Source organism: Camelus ferus, chromosome 18, assembly GCF_009834535.1.
Source record: "Camelus ferus isolate YT-003-E chromosome 18, BCGSAC_Cfer_1.0, whole genome shotgun sequence".
In the NCBI taxonomy this organism is placed as follows: domain Eukaryota; kingdom Metazoa; phylum Chordata; class Mammalia; order Artiodactyla; family Camelidae; genus Camelus; species Camelus ferus.
This window is the reverse complement of record NC_045713.1, coordinates 6,100,088-6,124,765: the sequence shown is the minus strand read 5'-3', so window position 1 is coordinate 6,124,765 and position 24,678 is coordinate 6,100,088. Positions and strand designations below refer to the sequence as shown.

The following is a 24,678-nucleotide window of genomic DNA, read 5'->3' as shown; positions in this document are numbered from 1 at the left end:
AGGGTCCTCATGCCTCTGGAGCCCTATGCTCCCGACCCCGCCCTAAGCTCTCCTCAAGGTTCCAGGCTCGCCCTGGGGCTCAGGGCACTCAACTTGGGGGCCCTCTCCACCACCTCTGCACTTGGCCCCAGGGCAGCTCCTGCGGTCCCATCAGCCTGGCCAGCTGCCCCAACACCACGCCTTCTCTCCAGGAGGTGACCCTGCTTCTGGGGCACAGTGCAGAGGTGGAGAAATAGGCAACTTGGTGAAGGAGAGGAGCCAGAGAGTCTGGGCTGGGGCCTGCTGCCCAGGAGGGTCCTTTCCTCTGTGTTTCTTTATAAAATGGGATTGATCACAGCCCACAGAGTACTTGAAGTCAGCCTGGATGACTCCTGGCATGAGGCATGGCACTCAGTAAGCAACTGTGCCTCAGTTTCCCCTTTACATCTCCCAGGGATGGTACCTTACCTCTCTGCCTTTGCCCTTCTGGTCTTCACCTCACTGTAGTGCAGGCTGCAGCTCAGAAGCATCTCTTGAACAGCTACCTGCATCCCACCCCCACACCCTGAACAGGAAGACTGTGTTCCCCTCCTTGGCAAAACTGGCCCAATACTTGCCCCAACTTAGCGTCAGAGAGATACAGGAGCCCTTTAGGTGCCCTCATTCACCAGACTCCTCTCGGCCTCTGAGTCCTGTCCTGAGGGTCTACCCACCCCACTGCCAGGTCGTAGGCCCCTGGGACAGATATAAACCATCCGCTCAGTGTGTCCTGGCACAGGGAGGGGGACACAGTAAATGCCCAATAAATGAATGTTAATTGGATTCATGTGAGGAGGAGGCCGGGCACTCACAACACGTATTGACCCCACTCTGCACCTGGCACCATGCCAGGGGCTTCTTTAATATATTCTCCCAACAACTCTGAGTGGTTTTCCCACGAGGAAGCAGAGGCTCAGAGAGCCAAGGTCACACAAGGGATCAATGACAACTGGAGCTGACTTGCTCCAGGGTGCCCCAGACCCTCTCTGCCATGAGACCCTCTTCCCAGCCTGAGACTAAACTTGGAGGTGTGCTGACCAAGCCACTCAGACTTTCCAACGCTGTGGTCCACCTCTGAGCCTCTGAGGCTCCTGCAGTCCTCACAGTCACCTCCTAGCCTTCGCAGAGGCTGAGCATCCTGCCAGGAAAGATGTCTTTCCAGCCTCATCCCTTGGGAGCCACCCCAGCATCACCTCCTGTAGGAAGCCTTCTGGGGTCCCCAGCCTCACAGGCTCCCTTGGTCCCTGGCTCAGACACATTGTGGACTCAGGCAGCTGTTAGGGACCTGCCGAGACTGCATCACCACCATGATGTGTTCCGTGGGCGAGCCTACACCACATCCCAAACCCAGTTTACCAAAAAAGGTTTTGGAAGGCATTCAGGGTATATGATGGACTGAAGGTTTGTGTTCCCCTCCCCTCCAAATTCATATGCGGAAGCCCTAACACCCAGTGCCATGGTATCAGAAGGTGGGGCTTTTGAGACATGATTAGGTTTAGATGAGGTCATGAGGGTGTGGCCCCCATACTGGGATTCGTGTTCTTATTGGCAGAGGAAGAGAGACTACAGCTGTCTTTCACTACTGAGCAAAGACAGCAAGAAAGTGGCCGTCTGCACACCGGAAAGAGGGCCCTCACTGAGAACCAAGTCTGACAGCACCTTGATCTTGGACTTCCCAGCCTCCAGAACTGTGAAAAAGAAAAAGTCTGTTGTCTAAGCCCCCAGAGTAGATGATAAAACTGGGGTTCAGAGGGGCCAAGTGACCGACACAGTCACACAGCAAACCAGAGCTAAGACTAAGACACAAGGTCAGAAAAAAAAAAAAAAAGAAAGAAAGAAAGGAAAAAGAGAAAAAAGGAAGACCAAAAGGGATGAATTTAAAACACACACACTCACCAAGGGGCGGGGCGCAGTGAAGCTGTGGAATGCAGCTGGGAGAGGGGGCGCCTCTGTGCTGGGGATGCCCTGGGCCAGGCCCCAGGCCTCTGTTACCCCAGCACACATCACCTAGCTTGTGTCCCCAAGAAAGTTCTGCCTTCCAGTCATCAGGACTGCCATCCCTGACCACCTGGGGGTACGTGGAGCTGGTTCCGGGCGGTCCCCACTAACCCACTAACCTCATCCTCTCAGTGTCTCTGGCTAAGAGTTGCTGGGTGTTCTGGAAGTTGCCCCCCAAGATGCCATCATGGAGCCAGCCCTCGGCTGGGGTTTGGAAGTCTAGGTTCTGGCCCTGCGCTGCCCCTGCCCCTGGGCCCTTCTTTGAGTTTCACCAGTTCAACAACAGGCTGGGGGTGGGGGCTGGGGGTGTTTCTGAGTAATGATGCCGGAGACGCTTCACCCAGCGCTGGATCATGTGCATCTGAGGAAAGCAGCAAACATCACTGTTTCTTCCTCTCTTTCTTTCCTTCTTTCTCTGTCTCTGCCTCTCTTTCTTTTAGAGCCGGTTGTTAATCATTTATCTCCAGGGGCTGGGACAGCAGCAGAGTCCTTCACAACAGGCCAGGCCAGCCCGAGAAGCCAGCCAGCACCTCCCAGCCTGGCCTGGCCTGGCCCCTCTGGTGCCCCTGGGCCCCCGGGGCCGCACAGAGCACGGCCGCAACATCCGTTCTTCCACTCGCCGAGCCCCTTCTGCCCTTGCGCGAGCACCGTCCCCGGGCTGGCCTCCCCGCCCGACGTGCCATGTGCCTTGGGCTTGTCTGGTCCCAGACCTGCCCTGGAGGAGACAGCACTTTAACAGAGTCGCCTCCGGGCCTCACGGGGACCAGCCACAGCAAGGGGGGCTGGTTTCTGAGGTTCAGTGCAGGGGGGAACACAGCCGTGAACCCAAGCCACGGAGTATCCTCTCACCCCGCCCCGAGCGCCTGCAGAGCTGACCGGTCAGTGAGGGTGGAAGACAGGGCTCCCGTGAATTCAGGCAGCACCAGCATGGACTTGGCCTGATGTGGATGTGGGCTCGGCTCAAGCTGGCCTCCAAACACACACACACACACACACAAAAGGCTTCTCTAAGGTATGAGCTGGATCACCACAGAGATGCTTAACCTGCTGGAAAACTGACCCCTTGCAAGCACTTGTAAGGAGTGCGTTTAAGCGCGCCCCAGACTGATAACCTGGTTACAACCGCCCTTTGTTCCTAGAGGCTGACAGCCTCCTTTCCTCCACCCAGAAGTCAGAGTTGCTGTCTCCGCCGAGTGTTAATAAAACTCCCTTTTAAGAATATCCAGCCGTCCACTCAGCCAGCTTTGCTCTTTTCCATTTAGCAGCATTTATTAAATGCCAGCTGTGGCCAAGCCCTGACGAGCCCACGTGCTTGGACACTCTCTGTGTCGTGTTGGCCTCGCCGTGCCCGTTGTGGGATCTGATGGCATCGGACCCCAGGCATCCCCTGTCACATGGGCACTGCGGCTGACTTCCCGCCCCAGGCTAACTCGCCCCACTGGTGGCTGCGTGATCAATGTCTGCTCGATGCATGTTGACTGGTCCTGCTCTCACCTCAAGCCAGTGGCTGGCAGGGAGGCCCTGGGGATAGAAAGTCAGTAACTGCCTCCTCTGGACGAGATCAGTGGCTTTTCATTCTGTTTCAGAAATTGAACTCGCTTGACACGGGAAATCACAGGCAGAATCCCGGGGTATAAAATGGATAAGAACAGAACAGCTCCAGCTGAACCGCGTGCCCCCAGATGCTCCTCTTCCTGGACCTCCTCGGAATCCTCCAGCTTCAATGTGTTTGGTGTCCACTGAGGCCTGATCCTTCCCTTCATCTGGAAACCCAGGTTTATAGGTCACTCCAATCTGGGGATGTTAAAAAAAAAAAAACAGGAAACAAAAGCTGGAGGTTACAACCCCCCAGACTGGGGTGCCTCATCTTCCCGGGCTCCACTTTGCCCCTGCTCACTCTGTGGATACTCCTGGAAGCCTCCAGACAGAAGACTTTTCTTATTTCCCACCTGCTGGCAGCCTCTCCCCTCTATTGCTCCCGGTCAGCGTGGCAAGGATGTTTCTGGTACAGCCTCTGCCAAATCAATGGCTGGGATGCTGAGGTCTGCGCCCTACTGCCCCTGCCGGCACCTGGGACAGACTGGGCCTGGAGCCATCTCTCATGATTGCTCAAGTGGCAGTCCGTCTCAATGTCACCTACATGCCCCGCCCTGCGCAGGGCACCAGGGACACGTGAGACAAGCTGCTGCCTCCGTGGTGTGTGAAGCAGGTGCTGGGGAGGACGCAGCGGTCCAGCCAGGAGCCACAGAAGCACTGCTGAGGGCAGGATGCCGGGGTGGGGGGGGTGTGCTTTGAGATACATGGGAGGGGCCGGCCTCAATATGGGGGTTCAAGGAGCCCTCAGGACTCTGCTGGCCTGTGAACTGTCTGTGGCTCCCAGAGGCGCCATTGCCCTCATTCTCCAGAAGGGTGCCTTGTGGGGCCGAGAGGTGGAGAAACAGTGGCGCATTATTGTGCACTTTTTCTTAAGTCTGTGATAAGCTCCTTCTATTAGACGATAGATCTCGTCACATAAAATAGATTTGTGGACTCACAGCCGGGGAGAGCCACGTTCCTGAGAGTCGGAAATGGCTCATTTCCCCCTCCTTCTTCCTTGAGTAACTGATGGTCATGAATTTTTCACCCAAGTGTCGCCACTAAAGATGTCACCAGCCTCCCTCCCCTGGAGGTTTTATGATCTGGCTCTAATGGGGTGGGGGTGGGGGGCACAGAGTGAAAGGGATGTCTGTGTCCCGGAGCCGGAAAGGGAACTCTGAATGGAAGGGATGAGGAGGGGGTGGCAGAGAGGACGGGGACTGGCATTTCAGCTCTGTTTATTGAGCAGTTACTGTGGGGCTGACCGGAGCCAAGGACTTCCCGCCCACTATCTCATCCACCAACAATGTGGCGAGGAAGTTGGGTTCAGAGAGACTGAGTAAGTTGCCCAAGGTCACAAAGCTTATTAAAGCGACAAAACCACAGGCATCGGAGAAGTATGAGGTTCCTGGTTCCTGCCTCTGCTCCCCACACTGCAAGGCAGGAAAGGAGAGGGCCCTGTGTACCTGGAGGTGGGGCGTAACGAAGGGTGGGGTAAAGGAAATAAGTCTTAAAAGCAAACACCAGAGCCTTTCAGGGCTGGAGAGGGGAGAGGACAGACCAGTGTCAGATGCACAGCTTCCCGGTCAGGGAAACCTCTGCCAGTGACGGGGAGCTCACTACCTCACAAGCCCAGTTCATCTTACAGCTCTGACTATAGATGAAATGGACTCAGCCTTTCTGCAAAGCTGGCCTCTTCACTGAGCCATTCTTCTGGGGGCTCTTAAGACAGGGGTCATCCGGCAATGTAACCCCACCAAATATCAGAGCCAGATTCATGACTCCCAGAGTATCCTCAGGTCCACTGTCCACTCAAAACACCATGCTGTGAGGCAGGAAGCCTAGGCCAGGTGGCTGTCCCATTTTTCAGATGAGGACACTGGGGCCTCGTGTGGAGATGGGGGAGGGGCTGGACAAGCAGGGCTCTGTCCCTGGCACTGGGTAGCCACGTCCAGTTCTGCCACCACTCTCCTCCCCAGCTTCACGTCACCTACTCGGAACCAGCACTGGCTGGTCTCTGGCCCTGCTGTGGGTCCAGTCCTGCCCACTCTGAGCCGTCTGGACACGCTCTCCCAGGCCCCAGGCCCCAGGGCACTAGCTGGGAAATCAGGGTTCCCCAAGGAGGCCCCTGCAGGGAGGGGCGCTGCCAAAACCTCCCCACGGTCTGCCCAGCCTGAGGAGCAGGAGGCCCTGGTTCTAGTCCCCTTCTGTCCCTCCCCCACACAGCTTGGCTCTCTCCTCTGAAAGATGAAGGGGCTTCTCCAGTGAGGTGAGACCCCTCCCTGCATTTTCTGTATCTCAGTAGCAGCCAATCCATCACCCTTTGTGACTTGGGTCCTGAAGTTGCTGGGACCTGTGGTTGAGGGTGGGGATGGGGATGTGGCAGCTGGGCCCGGGGAACCCTGGGTGGGCCTGGTGTGTCGCAGCGGGATGTCCAAGAAGGAACCGAGACAGCCCATCAGCTCTCCAGGACACGTGGATGTCTGGGCCCTCAGCCGCTCTGCAAAGTCCTCTCCCCCAGGGTGAGGAGGCCCAGCCAGGGGTCTCCATGGAGACCGTGGGAGGGGGCAGCAAGGCTGATGGGTGGGGGCCTTGGGGAAGAGGAGACACATCTAGCACCAAGCCCTGAGGGGAAACGAGAAAATGTCCGTGGATTGATAGACACTTAACAAGAATCAAACACTTCGCTCGTGGCACTCCGGGCTGCAGCCAGATTATTGCCCTATAAATGAGTAAGAAGCACGTTGACTGATTCACGACCAGGAGGAATCCTGCCCGAGACAAGTAAACAGGCGATTACAATGCAGCCCAGTAACTCTAATAGGTGCTGCGAGGGAGGAGTGCTGGCTGAGCAGGTTGCTCTGCCCAGGGGCAAGGAGACGGCCAGGAAGGCTTCCTGGAAGAGAAGACAACTCAGCTAATAACCATTAAGGCACTTGGGCTACAATTCTCCTGATGGCAGAGAATGATTCCCACCCTGATGTGGGTCAGCTGTGTGGAGGAGCGAGGGGCTAGGGCCAGGGAGAGGGCGGTGAGGGGAGGAAACGGGGTGGGGGGCAAACTCAGAATCACTTCAGATCTTAGAATTTCATCTTGAAAATTCATTTTCAAATGATTTATCACACTCAGGAGTAGACAGATCCATGGGACAGAAAGGAAAAGCCCAGACACTTGCCGAAACATACTGGAATTTAGTGTGTAATACAGGTGGTCTCTTACATCAGGGAGGTAAAGATGAGAGTTTTAATAAATGGTGTTAACACAACCGGGAAACCATCTGGAGACCAATAAAACTGGATCTATTGTTCACCAGAACACCAGTTCTAACTCCAAATGGATCCAAGATTTTGATGTAGAAATTAAAATCATTCAGAGAATCAGAGGAAAACACGAGTGAATCCCTTTATAACTGTGGCATGGGGGAAATCTAATGACTCAAAATCCAAAAGCCAGAAAAGATGATGAATTAAATTAATAATAATGACAACAACAAACTACATGATAAAGATCATAAGCAAAGTCAAAGACAAACTGGGAGAAAATATTTGCAACTCACATCATAGCCTAGGGGCTAAACTCCCTAATATGTAAAGAGTTCCTGGAAACCAATAAGAGAAAAAAAAACCCCAGCAATCAAATAGACAAGTGGGCAAAAGATTTGACCAGAGCATTCAAAGGAAAAGAAATATAAACATATGAAAAGACACTCCATCTCATGCACATTGAAGAGAAATACGGAGAAAGTCACACCAGGATCCTACCTCTTACCTATCAGATAGGCAAAAATCCAAAAGCATGAAACACAGCCATAGCTGGTAGAGCTGTCATGTTGGGAAACAGACACTGTCATACGTGGCTGGTAGGAATGCAGACTAGTACAACCCCGATGAAAGATGGTTTAGTCATTTCTTGTCAGAGTGACAGATGCTTTTACCCTGTGACCCAACAATCCCAGTTCTGGGAATTTACTCGACAGATGCACCTTGAGCATGAGAGGAAAGAGGCCTGTTGGTCACAAGCCCACTGGTCACAGCTGCGTGTACCAGCACAAAGCTGGCAATAACCCCAGGGTCTATCTAAAAGGAATGGTGAAACACACGATGGTACATCCACACAATGGAATACATGCAGCTGTTGGGGGAGGGGGAGGGGGGAAGGGAGGAGGAAGAGGAGGAGGAGGCAGCGCTATATGTTCTGATATGCAAAAGTCTCCTGTACCTACTATTAGGGAAAAACACAAGGAGTAGAACAGCATCTGTGTATGCGAATACATACTGATGTAAGCGTTTACGTAAAGAAGTACTGAAGGATACCCAAGAAAGTAAGTGTTTCTCTAGGGAGCAGGCGGATGGGCTGGCAAGGGGATGTTTGATGGATGCCTTTTTATAGCAGTTTGAATTTCAAATCATGTGGCTATATTGCACATTCACACCTTGATAATGATATCAAAATAATTTGCCAGGTAAGTACACATCGATGTTCACAGGTATTTATCTGGGAGTTTGTTCCTCCCTAAATACCAAGACCTAGGCCCATAGGAACCTGTCCTCCAATTTGGGAAAAGGGCTGTAGGCAGTGCGGAGCCACTGAGGGTTCAGAGCACGGCAGGCACATGAGGGCAAGAAAGCCCACAGCCCCGCAAACAGGTGTCAGGCCAATGGACCACCCACAGGGCAAGGGGACCTGTGGCCAGAGCCTTGGGGGCAGCTCTGGTTCAGGGAGGGACGGCCCCCGGCCCAAGCCCCCACACCCCTCAATCTCAATGTCCACATTTATTTCCCGGGAGCAGCTTAGCACGCAGCTCCTGGCTTTGCGGACTGCTTTCTGCTAAAGCGGATTCCCTGATCTGGGGAGAGAGAAGCCTTATCAGTGGGCTCAAGTAAGCCCAAGAGAGCCAGTTTCTGAGCCCAGCGTCCAGCGGCCGGACCAGCAGGGCCCAGAGCCCCCAGCCGATATGACAGCAGGTGTCCAGGGAAGCAGCTCTGACGCTCAGTGGGGACCCAGTGGGTCCCTCTTCTTCCTCTCTTTCAAAATGAAGACTTCCTTCCAGCTGCAGACAGGGGATCCATGGGGAAGACGGGCTTCCTAGAAGGGGCTCTCCCACCCCTTCCTTCAGGAAGCCGTCCTGAGTCCGTCAGAATGCTGGGACACCTCTTCGGACCCCAGCTGCTGGGTCACAATCTTCTCCAGGGCTAGGGTCCTTGTTCCTGACAGCACATCACCCCCTGAGGCTCCCCTTAGCCCTGTTATCTTGGTCCCCTGAACTGGAGCACCCAGCCCCTTGCTGTCCTGGCCCCAGCATGGGTGGGGCTATGCCATCCATATAAACACACCAGCGGGAGCACTTTGCAAATTTTAAAGGGCTGTGCACCAATAATGTTTCCCTGGAGTGGAGAGGTAGGGAGAGCAGGAGGCCATCTGAATGTGGTTCCCGACCACAGGCCTGAGTTTTACTACCCGAACTAAATGCCGTGTTTGCTCGCACCCCACCCGGCGGCCTGTACACACCTGTACACGGAAGGTGGTAATTTTTCTGCATGAATCACAGGTAGGTTCACACCCAAGTTACCGGCACTCTACTCCTTCGGGCGGGCAGGCCAGGCAGTCGCCTTTGTCTTCCAATTATGCTGGTTTTTATTGCTCTTTTAACTCTAACAGAAACACCCAATGAGGCAGGGTCTAGAGGGCAATTAATGACATAGGGCAAAAGACCACTCAGGGCCACCAGATTTGGGGCCCAGAGGAAGCTCTGTGCCTGGACGAGGCACTGGCCCTCTGGGTGGGTATGAGCGGGCCGTGTGGGGTGATGGCTAATGTGTGTGCATCGGCATCCTGCAGGCTCTGGTACTAACCAGCTGTGTGACCCCGGCCGAGTCACTTCACCTCTCTGAGCCTCCATTTCCTCGTCTCTAGAATGATATTGCTGAGGGATGACAGTGTGAAAGGCCTGCTACTTAGTAGACATTCCTCCAATGCCGAGTCCTCCACAGGCCCCGCCCTGTGTTAGTGAAATCAGTTTTACAGGCGTAGTTCTTCTCCCTCCAACGTCCCGTCACTTTCTCCAGCCCCTAGCACACTGCTGAAAACACACAGTAGGTGCCCAGGGCAGCAGACAGAGCATGGACCTTGGAGTCCATTTTTCATACATTCCATAAACATTAACCAAAACCTCGACGCGCCAGGTGCTGGGGATCTCCAGACCCAATCCCTGCCCTCAAGGAGCTTACAGTCTGGCCAGAGAGGAGACCCAGGGCGCTAATAGGCGAGACAAGGCCGCTGGCAAGTACTACATCCAGGGAGGACCAAGGAGCCCCTCCTCCAGAGCAGGCCCAGGACTGGCCTGAGGGTGTAGGAAGGCATCTGCAGGGTGAAGCATGCCTGACTCTGCACCCTGGAGGCAGAGTGGGATGGAGCCAGCAAAGGAGGAGAGCAGTGTCTCAGGAAGAGCAGCTTCTGCAAAGGTCCGGAGGTGAGACAAGGCTGGAGGAGGTCTGGGAAGACCTAAGTATGCATGGGAGGATGGAGAGATATCTGGCCTGAGGAATTGCTCGAGGTGAGATGTGAAAGGTGATCTTTCACCCAGGTGAAGGCGTTTGAGCACAGTTTAGAGAACGTGAAGAGCCCCTGGAAGGATCTAAAGCATTCCTAGGCTCTAGTGTCGAGGCTTGGGGAGTTGGGGTTGTGAATTACGAGGTCAAGAGTGGAGGCAGAGACAGTCCAGAGACTGCAGCAGAGGTCCAGGCAAAAAATGGGAGGGAGGGGGGGCCCAAATTTGGGATAACTGGGAATCCCTCCCCAGCCACCTACCAGCCGTGAGACCTTAGGCAAGTGGTACCCACACTCCTGGCCATGGTTCCTTATTCCTAAAGCACAGTAGTGATGCCTAGTTCCCAAGGTAGCAAGATTAAATAGGAATTAAAAGAGGCAGTATACTGCACTCATATAAATAAGTAACTGGGGGAGAAAGGATGGCTGTTGCACACACTAGGATGTCAGTTAACACCGTAGGAGGAAAGAAGCAACTAGAAAAGTACCATTAGACAAACACCCCAGTAATAATTGCGGCAAATGATGTCCACCAATGGATGCTAAAATTAATGGACAGAAGTCCAAGGGGAAACAGGATGTGCTTAGTCCCAAATTATCACCCCTGGGTATGTATTAACTAATAAGGGAAGGAATTTAGAGGGAAGAACCTGGCCGACACAACATTGCCAAGTGGTCATGGCTAAGGCAGGAAGGCGTCGCCATGATGCTCCGAGAAGGACAGGCACTGTTTGGGGGTATTCTCATCCAAAATGCATGACCTAACTCCAGTCCTGAGCAAACAACAGACGAACCCAAATGGAGGGAAATTCGACAAAGCAGCTGGTACTCTTCAAAAGTGTCAAAGTTCTGAAGATGAAGAAAGATCCAGGAACTGTTAGGGACCAGAGGAGAGTAAGGGAAAGGGACGGCTGAGGGCAACATGGGATCCTGGTAGGATCCTGGACCAGGAAGAGTATGGTGGTGGAGAGTCAAACGAAACTCACGCAGGATGTGTAGTTTATGTCATAGGATAGTACCAATGTTAATTTCCCGCTGTGGATGCTTGTGCCCTGGTTCTGCACAAAGCTGACTTTAGGGGAAGTTGTGTGAAGGATATCGGAATACTGCAACTATTTTTGCAACTTTTCAGTCTAAAATTACCTTAAAATTAAAAGTTTTGTTCTTGTTGTTATTTTTTTTTTTAAGGACTCTATCAGGGGCTCTGAATCTCAGAGACACATTTGAATCATGCAGTGGTGTTTAATGTTGATGCCTAGGCCCCTCCTCTAATTGGATCAGCATCTCTGGGGGAGGGGCCCAGTAGGGGCAGACTTTAAAAGTCCCCAGGGGATGCCAATGGCAGCCCTAGGTGAAGGGCAGGCTCTCTGTAAATCACTTGGCCCATAGTAGGCCTTCAGTAAATCATCATTCTCCCACATAAATGACACCATCAATTGATACTTTCATGCATTGCAAATATTGAGTACCTACTATGCACAAAAAACAGTAGGCATGCAGTGGTGGCCAAGATCCTTATATTCTAGTGGGGGACACAATTGATACATAACTGAGATTACTACACATGCAATAGGGAACTTTAAAGGAAATAAGTGGCTATGATAGGGAGTAACCAGAGGGGTGGGAGCACCACTAGATGAAGTAGTTCAGGAGGACATCCCGGAGGAGGTGACGTCTAAGCTGCTATTTAAACTAGAGTAATGAGAAGGCTGAAGGCTGGCGAAGAGATGGCAGGGGCGGGTGGGGTGGGGGGCACTTGATACAAAGAGAAGCACATGTGCCAGAGTCCTGAGGCAGCTACAGGAAGGGAGGGAGCATGCGAGAAGGGCCACGATGAGGAGTCTGGATTTCATTTTATGTGCAATGGGAAGACTCCAGTAAGAGTTGAAGCAGGGTGGGGTTAGGGGGAGGGTCTCTGATATGATTTAGGGTTTTAAAAGATTGCTGGAAAACAGAAAGATCCCTCTGGCTGCTGAGCGGAGATTGATCAGTGGGGAGCTTGTTAGGAGGCTCCTAGCTCTGTCTGGGACAGAGATGGTGGCGGCCTGGCCTGGAGAGGTGGCAACAGAGGAGAAGCGACGTCGACGCGTTTAAACAGCCCTCTGTGTTGAGCCGAGGTTTGGGGTCAGCAGCCTCCTGGGTGCCCCATTCTCGTCACCAGCCCCTCTGCACCAGCAGAGCCAAAGCACCCTTCCACATTCAGTCAGCACCCACTGTTATAGCCCCACTGTCTCCCAGCCTGGCATCATCTTGGCTGTGAGATCCCCTCCTGCATAGGCACCCACAGGTCTTAACATATCACAGTCCATGGTAATCTTGTAAGTCACTTGCTCTCGGAGTCCCTAATGCCGATAGGGAAACTGAAGCTCAGAGAGGAGAAGGCATTCGCTCAACATCACACAGCAAGTGGAACGTGGGACGGACTGGCCCACTGCCCCAGGCTGGGTCCCACCACTTCCTCTGAGCCAGGAGGCTGAAGGGAGGTGTTGTCAGAAAGCTGCCCTGGCGCTCTTGACAAACAGGGGCAGGACCCAGAGCCCAAGGCAGGCTGAGTCCACGCAGCCTGAAGATGGCAGCACTTTCCCCTCCAGAGTTCCTGGGACCTCAGCCCAGGGAGGCTCGGGTCCCAGGAAATTCATTCTCACTAAGGTGTGAATGGTTGATAACTAGTCCTTTCCTGAAAAGGACAGAGCACATGGGGTCCCACACTGGGTTCCAGAAGCAGGAGAAATAGGAAGGCACTAAAGATAAAACCTTTGACCCCTCCCAGTTGCACCCTCCTGGCAGCTATAACCCCTTGGGGCTCAGTTATTAGCTGCAAACTCCTCCACTTAACTCCTCAAATCAACAACAGATGTCAGAGCTTTGTCCATCCCTCACTGATGCTGGAGTCCCCTCCACAGTTGGTGGCTGTCCCGCTCCTGGCTTGGACGCCACCAGTAACAGGGTTTTATGCTGTTATGCTTATCAAGGGAGTTTGTGTTACCAGACAACAGCTACTAGAAAGTTCCTTTGCTCAGATATGTGTAAGACAAACGCAAGTGGATCTATCAGTTCCCCTTTTGTAGATGAGGAAACTGAGGCCAAGGGAGGGGAAGCACTGCCCGGCATCACGTAGAAAAGAACGCAGCTGGGATGCAAACCCAGGCCAGGAGCCTGATTCTGGAAACATCTCTCGTAGGTGATTTGAGGGGTCAGACCCTGTCCCACTTGCTCCAACATTAACAACCCTTCTGGTTAAAGTGTGGTTCCTCGAAGACCATTGCTGGGAGGGGGTGTAGGAGACCGCATGATGGGGACATGGGCCTCAGAGTCCTGAGCCAGATTCAAGATAAGGCTTCGTCCTTTCCCGAGGGACCTCAGGAAGTCACCTCTCTGAGCTGCACCCAGAGCAAAGCAGAGCCCATAAGCCTGGCTCCCCAGGGGCCCTGAAGGTGAGTCCCTCCCAGGACCATCCCCTGGCGCAGAGCTCACAGGGGGTTCTCTCGCAGACTGTGGGACTCTGGCATAAAGTGACAGCAGAGGCTAGCCTCTCTTCCTCCTTCTCCAGGGGACCCTGGCCTCCGTCTCTGTCTGTACCCCCATCCCTCCAAGGCAGACCTACCCCCTGCCTTGTTCTCCTGGGGACCACAGGCCCGGCCCCATCCTCCCACCCAGGCCTCGGCCAGCAGCCTCGATCCAGGCCCCCTCCCTCCCAGCAAAAGCCTGCAAATGCTTCTGAGGGCTGGAACATCTGGCTAATGACGGGGAAAGTGCTGAGACGACAGGTTATTTCAACACTGTCATCATCCGTTGGGTATTTCAACACTCACTGCTTGTGCAAGAGACATAATGGGACCTGTCATAAACTCACGCTGTCTCAAAGCTCGGGCACGTCGCGGCGGGGCTGACGGGGAGCTGTTGGGGTTTAGCAATCGGCGCTGTCCTGGGGCCCGCAGTCTCCTTAGGGTTATTTTGGCTCCACCGCGGAAGGCCCTGGAGAGAAATCTCAAGGTGTCAGAGAAAACCCAGAGCAATTACCTCTCGGGGTAATTAGATGGTGGCAGAGATAGATAGCCCGCCTTCCTGCCTTCTCCCCTTCCATCCCGCCTGCCAGGGAGATGGGGAGGACCAGCCTGTCCCATCCCACTGGGCCAGCCCCCACCTCACCCAGCCCCCTGCGGGGAGGAGGCCACAGATGACCTCATGGCAGCAGCAGCTGTGAATCACGGCCTTGACCACGCTCCCACTTCCCTAGGGGCCTGCAGGCATGTGGGTCCTCAGCCCAACACCCACATCTGGCCACCTTCCCATCATGGCGGAATCTCCAGAGAGCCGTGTGGGAGACTCCAGGAACCCATCGGCCTCTCTACAGCAGACCAGAGTCATAGCTTGGACTCAGAGTCTTTGATTCAGCTCAGCCCTGATCCAAATTTTTATCTGAACCCCGACCACCCCTTTAGGAAGCTTAAGTGGAGGATGGAGGTAGCTTAGCGCCTGCTCTGACAGGGAGCGAGGTCGGGGGAAGGGTGATGGCCAACCAACACAGGGACACCTGCGGCTCAAGCCGTGCAAGTCCCCCACCAGCTCTCAGGGGACGAGTCAGTCACCGCCCTGAGCTGGCTAAGCTGAAGGGACGAGTGACCAGAGACCCCAGAGCCAGCTGAAGCTCACACTGAGCTTTCCAGGCTGAGAACCGGCCTCCACTCTCATCCTGTGCCTCCACACCCTGCCCACCTCACCCCAACACACGTCTCCCAAGTGTTCCAGGAGAGAGGGTCTGGTTGGAGACCCGGGGGGGCTCACGGAGGCAGGCTGAACAGGGAGCTGAGGATTCCCACCCCTGGAGGTGAGGGGCAGGAGGTGTGGGAAGAGGACGCCCTGAGAGGGAAGCGTGTGGAGAAGAACGTGGGGTCTGGGACAGCATGCCACAGGCAAGTGGGTAAGACGCAGAGCCAGCCAAGGCCGGGGCCTCACGCAGGGGAGGCCCAGGAGCATGGATTCCTCCGCGTAGGCACTGGGGAGCTATAGGAAGTCTTTGACCGCAGGAATTCCAAGTGCACCGTGGTACTTTGAGCCCCTTCTTAGGCTCCGTCTGGCAGCCGAAAGTGGGTGGAGAGTTTCAGGGGAGGGTAGAGGAAGGCAGAAGGCTCAGAGCGTGGCCAGGAAGCCAGACAATAGCCAGATGGGACGGTGGCCAGAATGAGGGGGTGGAGGAGAAAGCTGAGAGGGGTGTGGGCCAGAGGGCATTTGGGAGGGGACCCCCTCCTCAGGATCAGAGCCTACTCTGCGAGGGATGCGACAGGGAGGGGGCCCTCCCAGAAATGGTCAGCAGAGGTGGGGAAGGGTTCCCGTGGGACTTTGGGGTCCTTGTGGAAAATGGCCCCACGGGTCCACCACCCGGGACGCTGATCCTCTGCTCTGATGAGACCTTTGGAGCTAGTCAGACCCTCCCCAAGGGCCACATCAACAAAGAAAATTCTACATGTTTTTAGGCTCCTGCTCCAGGGCCCAAACCCTTTCCTCCCCCAAAAGGCTCCTCCAGCCTGGGCCCACCTCCTGGCACATCTCTTTCTCCACATTCACCTCCCTTGGCCTCTCGCGGGCTTGATTCAAGGTCCTCTGTAGGGTCACCCAAGCAGCCCTCCCCAGGCTGCCAGCCCCCTCAGCTGACTCCACAGCCCATGCCTGTCCCTCCACTGTCCAGCCCGCAGCTCAGCCCCGGCTCCAGGCCCCTCTCACCTGGGCGCCCACTGCAGCTGCCCCTAGGCCCACCTGCCAGGGCTCCAGTCAAGTCCCCACAGGAATGGTAGCCACCTTGCCCTCAACCAGCCATCAGCAGGACTGTCACCTCCCCTCTGCCAGAGGCTGCTTCCCAGGTGTTGTCTTTACGGGAGAGTGTCACCACCTCCAGGCAGGCAAAGGCTGGGGAGGGGGACGGTTTCCTCCGACTGGCGCCTGGGTCTCAGGTGGTACGCACGCCTGTCCTATGTGGCAGGTGCCCACATCATCCCATTTTCCAGGTGAGGAACAGCCATCCCTGCCCTCCAATGCCTGGGAAGACTTCGACTGTGATGAAGCAGCCTCAGAGCGGATGAGAGCCTAGTCCTGCAGGTAGCAATTCCAGGTCCACCCTTGACTTCTGCTCCTTCACCTTGGGGAGCTGTTTACCATCACAGGATTTCTGCTTTCTGCTCTGCAAAAGGAATCAGTGGGCTCTGTTTCTCTGGTCAGGACACAGCATCAAGGCATGGTGGAGAAACACCTCTGACCACTAGGCTGGGCTTTTTAGCTCTGCCTCTTGGAGCTGGGCCCCCTTCGCTGCTCTGGGCCGTGTTTTCTCATCTGCACACGGGGTATCACAACATCTTTCTCAGGCACAGCTCAGGGCAGAAGTTTTCAGTGTGATGGTCAAGTTCCATCTGGCTCTAGAACCAGACAGACCGTCTCCCTGGGGACAGCTCAGCTACTCGGGGGCTGGACCACCGACCTCTCACCTGAAACAGGCCCATGGTCCCAGTAAAGCCACAGCTGAAAAACCAGAAATGAGTCCCTTCCGTAGGAGCCCTTGGAGAGCTGCCAAAGCCAAGCCCGGGGTCTCTCAGGCGGCGGGGAGCTTGACAGCCCTGAAGGTGGGCGACAACTCAGGAAGCGCCAGAAGCCCCTGCCCACCCAGGGCAGGCGGAGCAGCTGGGATACACGCCCTCACTCTCTTCCCGCCAGTCCCCTCCCGCAGCCCCCCGCCCCTGCCCCACCCTCACCATCGATGCCCCCACCCAGGAGCTCTTCTTTGCACTTGACAAATGTGTAAGGCACATTCAAGGGACTTGAGACTGATTCACATGACAGGATAACCAAATGCGAAGGGAGGTAAATGCACTAGGAATTCAGGATGCGGAGCAGAGAAGGGGGAACCAGCCCGGCACCAGGGCTGGGACAGTGGCAGACAGGAATGGCCACGTTCCCTGGTGCCTGCTCAGTACCAGTCTCTGGAGTCAGAGGTCCCTGCTCCCCCTACTCCAGGACACACTCTCAGCCCATGGTGGGGAGGCACCCAGCGTGAGGAGAGGCCCCCAGCCCTGTCTGAATGGGGCCCGCAGGGCGGCTGTGATGCTGCCGGGGGCCCAGGAGGGTGTCCAGTCTGCCCCAATTCCCTGGGCCCTGGAGCGGCCTGGCTGCCCGGCCTCTCGCTTGGCCAGGGCAGCCAAGACACTGGCAGTCCCGGCCCCAGGCCTCCCGTCGTCGCCTCCCCCACTGCTCGGCCGGATGGCACTGTCTCCTAATGCATCTGCCTGTTTACATTCCCCCAACGAAAAGCAGCTTTGTTTATGGAAAAGAGCTATTTTAGTTCCACGTTTTCTCTCTCAACTCCTCCAACTCGCAGCAGAAGGGCCGCTGCTCTCTTGGGGAGCTGAGTGACGGAGCCCGTCTCCACCTCCTCGGGGAAGGTGCTCCAGGCTCCCATGGGTGGAGACCCAGGACAGGGGACCAAGGCACAAGGCCACCTCCTCCCACGAAGGCTCTGGGGAAAGGATCGATGTTCTGCATGAGTCAGGGAGTCTTACCCAGGGACAGAAGGACAGCAGTCCCCATGAGCTGGTGACACCAGACACCACCCTCCCAGTGCAGCCCACCCACCCTGGGCTCAGCCACCAGGTCCTTCTCCTCCCTCTGAGTGAGTGATATTATCCCCACCATACAGATGAGAAACTGAGGCTCCCAGAGGTGAAGTGGCCTCTCCGATGTCATAAAGCTACAGATACCCAGGGGTCTGACTCCAGATCTCACACCTGTTCCCCACTGTGCCCCCTGGGGTGGGAGGAGAGATGCCTGTCTAACGGGGTGAGGGGTGTCAGGTAGCACTCCCTGGTTATAGCCATTTCCATAAAAATTCATGGCAAACATTTCATTCTAGGCTCGGGAAACAGCAAACAAATCACGAGTGGGAGTAATCTAGTACAACATGGGGGCTTCTCCGGAGGGAGGCTGCTGTGTTCCAGATGCGAACCCAAAGATCGGAAGGCGTAGGAGGAAACAAGTCATGACATCACTCTGAGGAAAAACGAGGGGGGGTTCCCTCCACCCCAAGCACCTGTCTCCCTAGGTGGGAGAAGAAGAGGTGCTGGGAGGTGGCAGAGGGTCCTACCGAATGCCTGCTGTGGCCCCATGTGGAATGCTTCTCCCACCCTCCCTTCCTTCATGGCCCTGATTGCTTCCTCCATGGAATTTGTGATTTCTGGAGCCCACATATTCCCTGGATCACCAAGGCAGGTCAAGTGCTGTCACCATGACAACAAAGAAAAAGAAATAGAAAGGCTGATGGGGATGCAACTCCCCTTAGAGCGATCATAGGACACCTTCCCCAGCCCTAACTCCCCCACCCAAGAAGGGAGCTCCAGTGGGGCAGGGATGGATGGTGATAGGTCATGATTAGAGAAAAGCTGAAAAGTTCTCAGACAAGAAGCTGGTCAAGCAGACAGCCCTGAGCAGGGCTTCCTCTAGTCCTTTGGGAGACGTGCGGCCTGTGGCCCGTGGTGGCTGGGACCTACTGTGTGGCTAGAACAGCGACATGGGCCTGGGGCCACCTGCTCTAGAATAAAGCCATTGGCTCTAAGCCTTCCGGGATTCTGCTTCCCTTGGGCCTTTTGCCACAGGCTCCCCTTGCCCTGTCTCGTGCAAACCTACAAAGGAAACCTTCAGACCCTCGGCGGAAGGACACGCAGCGCTAGGCGGTCCCCAAGGCCCTTTGCGGAGTGTCTCCTGTAGACCCATCCCCAGAAGAGAAAGACATGGCCACTTGGCCTCACAGCCTCCCACCCTGGGCGTTCTCCCCAACACCGATTTCTTCACATCTGTTGATGGGAGAGGCTGACTTGAGCCTGGAGTCTCCTGCTCCTGGGGTAGCACCGTGGTTGGCCAATGGCAGCAGTTTATAAAACTCAGTCACAGTCTCAGCTGCCCCTGCCTCCCTCCGCCATCACCGCTCACAGGAGGGACTCCACGCCCTGGGAGGCGCTGCGCTCACTCAGCCCAGCCACACCTCACGGGCTCAGGGCCTGGGTTCCAAGGACCTCTCACACGTGAGCACAGCCCTTTACAGTTTACAGAGGGCTTTCCCCTGCCCCCTGATTCGCCCTTTGAGGTGGATAAGGAAACAGAAATGAGACATCAAACATCTAGGAAGCACAATGTCGGGACCCAGCCTCCCCCTCTCTCTGCCTCCGCCCATGAGCACGAGCCCAGGCCCCACTCTGTGCCCAGCGGTGGGTGGAAGAGGCCTGGCCCTGCCTCTGGCCTCAGCCTTGCTATCCCAGCCCCCTAAACAGCCTGGTAGTCCTGCCGAAACCTAGATCTAATCCCCCACCTGGCTCCACTGCCCAGATGATCAACCAATTCCTCCGCCTAAATTTGACGCCCAGCACAGAAGGGGCCCTGTCTGTTGCTTCCTCTCGAATTCCCTCGTCATCACTTGACACACTCTTTGGCCAAATAGACCCAATTCTTCCTCACTGAGAATGGCTGACCTGTAGCAAGCGCACCCTATATTCTGTCCTCCAGGACTCTTTTTCAGCTGCCAGAATGTTCCCAGTACACACACGGCGTGCTCCCCTCCAGGTCTTTGGCTGGAGTTGCATGTCCCCCATCCGTCTATCCACCCATCCATCCATCTATCCATCTGTATCTAAATCCCGCAACTGCTTCAATGCCCAGTTCAAATTCCACCTCCACAAAGCCACCCCATAATAAAAGTGACCACTCCCCCACATTGCAGCCACGGCGGGCCCCTCACTGCCTGGCATCGGTGTTGCAGGCCTCTTGGTTCTCCCACCAGACCGTGAGCTCCTGGCGTGAGGGTGGAGTGTCTGCAATGAAGTATGTGATTCATCTCAGGGACCCTAATCCCCAGCACAGGGTCCCCCAGAACACAGGACATATCATCAGTGATTGGCTGGATGAATAAATGAGCAAAAGGACAAATGAAAGAAGAGGGAGTAGATGGCTCATTGGCAGGCCTTCGCGTTGGGCCATAAGGTTAGTGGTCAGATCATGCCAGCCAGCAGGGCTCCCTTGCCAGCCAGAGCCTCACCCCCTCTGGCAAGAGCACCCATCCAACACTCCTTAGCCTGTCGAAGGCCCTGAATGCTCCTCCTATGTCTGGGGAATCCCCCACCTTATGAGTTCCCATCTTCTTTCACGAAAGCCAGCCAGCCACCTTCCAGCCTGCCTTGCAGCCAGGGTTTGTCATGTGTCCTGGGCTCCACCGATCACACACCCACCAGACTCAGGATGGGAGGGAGTGACCCAGGAAGCAGATGCCACATGGAATCCATTCTGGTTGGTGAGAGGCAGACTCCCGTGTCCAGTTCCTGGAGGCAGTGCTGTGACCGATGTGGGAGCCCACAGCGGGTCCTGCCGTGGGTGTCCCCATCTGCAGTGGGATCTGGGGCCCGGCTCCTGCTTCTGGTACTCTGGCTTTCCCAGAGATTCTGGGCTACGGAGTGTCCTTGAGTAAGTTCCTTGTGCGAGTAACTTAGTTGGAGTTGGTTTCTGTGTCTCAAATTCCAGACCCTGGAGTGTTCACCACACGCTGACGGAGTAAACGCCCCAGGGAGCTCCACGCGGGCTGGGCCGTGTGCAGGGCAGCAGGCTGGGGCGGGAGGGAATGGGCGTCACCGGGCCGGCCCTCCCTGGCCTATGAGATGCCCGCCCGCCAAAGCAGCACCAGGATAGGGGTTTGAGCAGGGACTGCCTTCAGATCCCGAGGCCTGCTCATGGCTACAGGGCAGTGCTCTCCCCTCTGTGCCTTTCCCCCCAACCCCCGCTAACTCCTTCTCATCATCCTTTAAGACTCAGCTTCTCATCATCTCTTTCACGAAGCTTCCAGCTCCACCCCTTCTGGCCCAGGTGCCTCCATGGTGCTCCCAGGTCACAACTGCCAATGCCTTTCCACACGGCAGGATAGCTGTCCATTGCCACGTCCATCTGTCTCTCCACTAGGTGGAGAGTCTCTGAGGGCAGGAGTCATGTCTGGTGCACTATGATCAGTTAGCTCTCAGGAGACAACCAGGGAATGTTTGCTGAACGACTAAGTGAACATTAGTGACTATGTGCACCCTTGGGAGAAGCTAGCCATCTCTGGGCTCAGTGAGAGTGGCAAAGAGAAGAGCAGTTGCAGGGGTGCCCTGGGGCTTGGCAGGTGCACCCACCCCCACTGGAAATCCCACTGGCCAGGCTTGTATTGTGTCTGTGCCAAGGGGGCATATAGGGTGGGGCAACCCCTGCCGCTCCATCTCCGGTGGGTTTCTTAGCAAATTCAAGGGAAAAAAAAATTTCCCAGGAAATAAATCAGGAGCCACTGACCAGCTTCAAGGCCCCTCCTTCTCCCACATTGATCTGGACCTCAGAGATTGCAACCTCTCTGCTCGTTTGCCAGGGACACTTGTCGGAGAAGATGTCCAGGCATGAGGCAACCACAGCGGTTTCTTGAGCGGCACTGAGCAGAAGTCAAGCGCGTCTTCTGGGGCCCACTCTTCCCCCCGTGACGTGCAGGCAGGGGAAGCTCCCCAGAGGCTCCTGGGAGGGAACTAGGCCACTGCCCACCAGCAGCCCGGCTGCAAGAGTCCAAGCGCGAGGGGGTCTCTGCTCCTCCAGGCTGCGGCCACCAAAGATTCACGCCCCCGTGTTGCAAGCTGGGGTCGGCAGGGTCATACTGACCATGAAGGGCTGCGCCAGGATGATTCACAGCCCACCCCGGCCCGTGGATGGTGGAAGGACGTGACCTTCTTTCTCAAGATGTCTTTGGAGTCTCAGGTGGGGGCAAGACTGCTCACATCTCGGGTGCCCTTGACCCGGAGCCCTGCTTCTACTGAACATCAGTTTGGAGACAGCCTCACTTTCTTGCCTGAGACTCCTCAGTCCTCCACCATTGCCACCCAGATGTGGAAATCCTCTTCCCTTTTTTCCATCCCCAAACCCACTCACACCAGGCATTTGTGTGGGTAGAAGGTTTACTGACGGTTGGAGAGGCAGAGGGATCTGCTATGTAATTATAGGAACTTATTAAAATCCTTCTCCCTTGATGTCTCTCTGCATCTCTGCCCTGGCATACCCCTTCCCTTTCCTCCTCCTGCCCCTCAAATCCCGCCTCCTGTCAAAGCAGAAGAGCCAGCCCCCAATGGTCCTGTTTTCTAGAGTCTAATCAATATTCTGACTCCGGAGGGTTCACCTCTAAGGGGATTGATGCCAGTTCTTAAACCAATGGGTTTTTATCCCACTGCACTGGTGCTGGACTCACCTTCACGGAAGACCCAGACCTCATGCACTCGGGGGTGAGGAAAGTCCTCAGGAGACCACCCTGGCGGAGCAGATGGGAGATGTTGGGAGGAGGACACACAACACAGACCCAGGAAGCACGGATGAGGGGCAGCTCCCTCTACCTGGAGGAGCCAGAAAGGGTTTCCCCAAAAAGGTGACAGGAGAGATGGCCCTGAAAGGGTTTCATGAGGGGAAGAGGCAGCCGGAGCAGAATCTGCCATCAATTCCTCTCCAAGAAGCACTGCTCGCTCTGCGCTGTCATATCATCAGATTTTGTGGCTGCCTCCTCCATCAGACTGGGAGCTCCTGGAAGGCAATCTCCCTTCAAGGGCCAAGTACAATCCTCAGCCCCAGGAGAAAGAAAGAGAGGAAGACAGGAGGGGTGGGAGCTGCAGTAGCAGCCTAGATTCCCCAGGCACCCAAAGCCACAAGACCCCTGAGGCTGCGGCAGAGATTGGCTGGATCTGCATCCTCCGTGTGACAGTACACACGATCACTGCAAACCGAAAGTGCATAGGCCAGGGGCCCATGGGCCCTCGGGCCACCCCTATGAAAGACCTTTTACATCAGGCACTTGTGGCCCACCAATAATCCCGTGACAAGCCCTCTGCGCTGACAAGGGCCACAAGCTCACATCTGCGCAGCGCCCAACAGCAGGAAGATGTTTTAATGCCCATGAGCTCAGTGGAATCAAGGTGTGGACCCTACAGGACTGAGGGAGAGGATGGGCAGGAAACACAAGAGAAGCCCTAGGCTCCGGATGCTGTGGGAGTGTGAGTCAGTAGGTTCTCTGCTCCCACAGTCCCCCTGCTCCTGCAACTTCCAAAGCAGCGAGAGTGGACGGCGCGCTGTGTGGCAGTTCATTACAGGCTGCCCTGCATTGTTCTCTAATGACTCTTTCAGGCTTGGGATCCCGCACTGGATCCTCCAGGGCAGAGGATGTACCTTCTGCAACTTCTCTGTGTCCCAAAGTGCCATCCCCAAGCCAGGTCCACAGCACACCTTCCCAGCCAGCAGGGTAGCTGCGTCCTCTGCCCATCGGCTGCAGGTGAGAATCATCTGGGAGGTCTGGTAAAATGCTGAGGCCAGGGCTCCCACCTCCAAGGAGACTGATTTAACTGCGCTGAGGTTGGGCTGGAGCATCAGTGTTTTATGGAGCTAAAATGATCATCTCGCCCTTGGACTATTACAAATTAGTTCTCAGCTGGCTTTTTTGTGTCCAGTCAAATCCACCTGCCATGATGCAGTTAACTTGACCACGGCCCTTCCCAGCTGGGCAGTGAGGGCTGAAAACCTCTGACGTAGCATCTCCTGCCACAAAGACAGCAAAAGCTCCTGGGAAATGTGCCCCTGGAAGACCAACTCTTGGTACTAAGTCTCGTCCCTTTTCGGATCTCATCCACCTCAATAGCCCCAATTCTCTCCACTGTATCAGATGACCCCTAAATCTCAACATCCAGCCCAGAGAGACTTTAGGCTCCAGATATAACTCCCCAGGGACAGATGCACACAATACCGGGCTCCGTCTGTGCTAGGATATTGGTGAACAGCACAGCCATCAGGTAACAGCTGTATTAGTCACGTGCTTTAGGCCATAGTGTTGGGAAACCAACTGGAACTGGCCTATAATGGAAGGGGTTGGGGTATTGTATGTCGCTATGGGGCACGGGGTACAGGTGGGCCTAACATCACTAAGGACCACATGTCTTTGTGCTGAAATATTCTAGGCAAGGACTCTAATTGTCCTGGTCACGTGCCTACCTGACAGCACCAGCTGAGGCCAGGGGCATGGGGTCATGTAGCACAGACAGGGCTGCTGGGGCCCATTCCAGTATAGAAACAGAGGAATTCCCATTTAAGACAGTGGAGTACAGCCGTCTCTTCACCAATCCCTCTTCCTGCAAAGACCAACCATTCATCGTGTTTGATGAACAACAACCATGGTGATAAAATCCAGAGACAGCATGGGCTGGATGCATCAGTCAGAGACCTGGGAGGAAGCAGACCTTGCACTAAAAGGGTAATTGATGAAGTTTAGTAAGGAGACTAAAGACAAAGGCGAGAGCTAAGAGAATGAGCAGGGATGGCGAGGCAGAGGATTAACTGCTACCCCCGCTCTGGGCACGAAAGGGCACAGGAGGCCAGCAGAAGCAGCAGCGTGGGAGAGGGTTGCCCAGCTAATGGCTGCCTTGGTTGGATGAAGGCAGCTATTGCCAATCTTGAAAGAGTAGGCGTTGGTGGTGTGGG

The 24,678-nt window shown here is 55.3% G+C and overlaps 1 long non-coding RNA gene across 1 annotated transcript in view; it reads right to left on the bottom strand.

The window, feature by feature from the left end:
* Positions 1-3,259: 3,259 nt before the first annotated feature.
* The window catches only part of LOC116657469, a 35,943-nt gene continuing 14,524 nt past the window's right edge, over positions 3,260-24,678 (bottom strand). The window contains exon 3 of the long non-coding RNA XR_004312567.1: positions 3,260-3,810. This is a non-coding gene — a long non-coding RNA (uncharacterized LOC116657469). The remainder of the gene's footprint in view (positions 3,811-24,678) is intronic.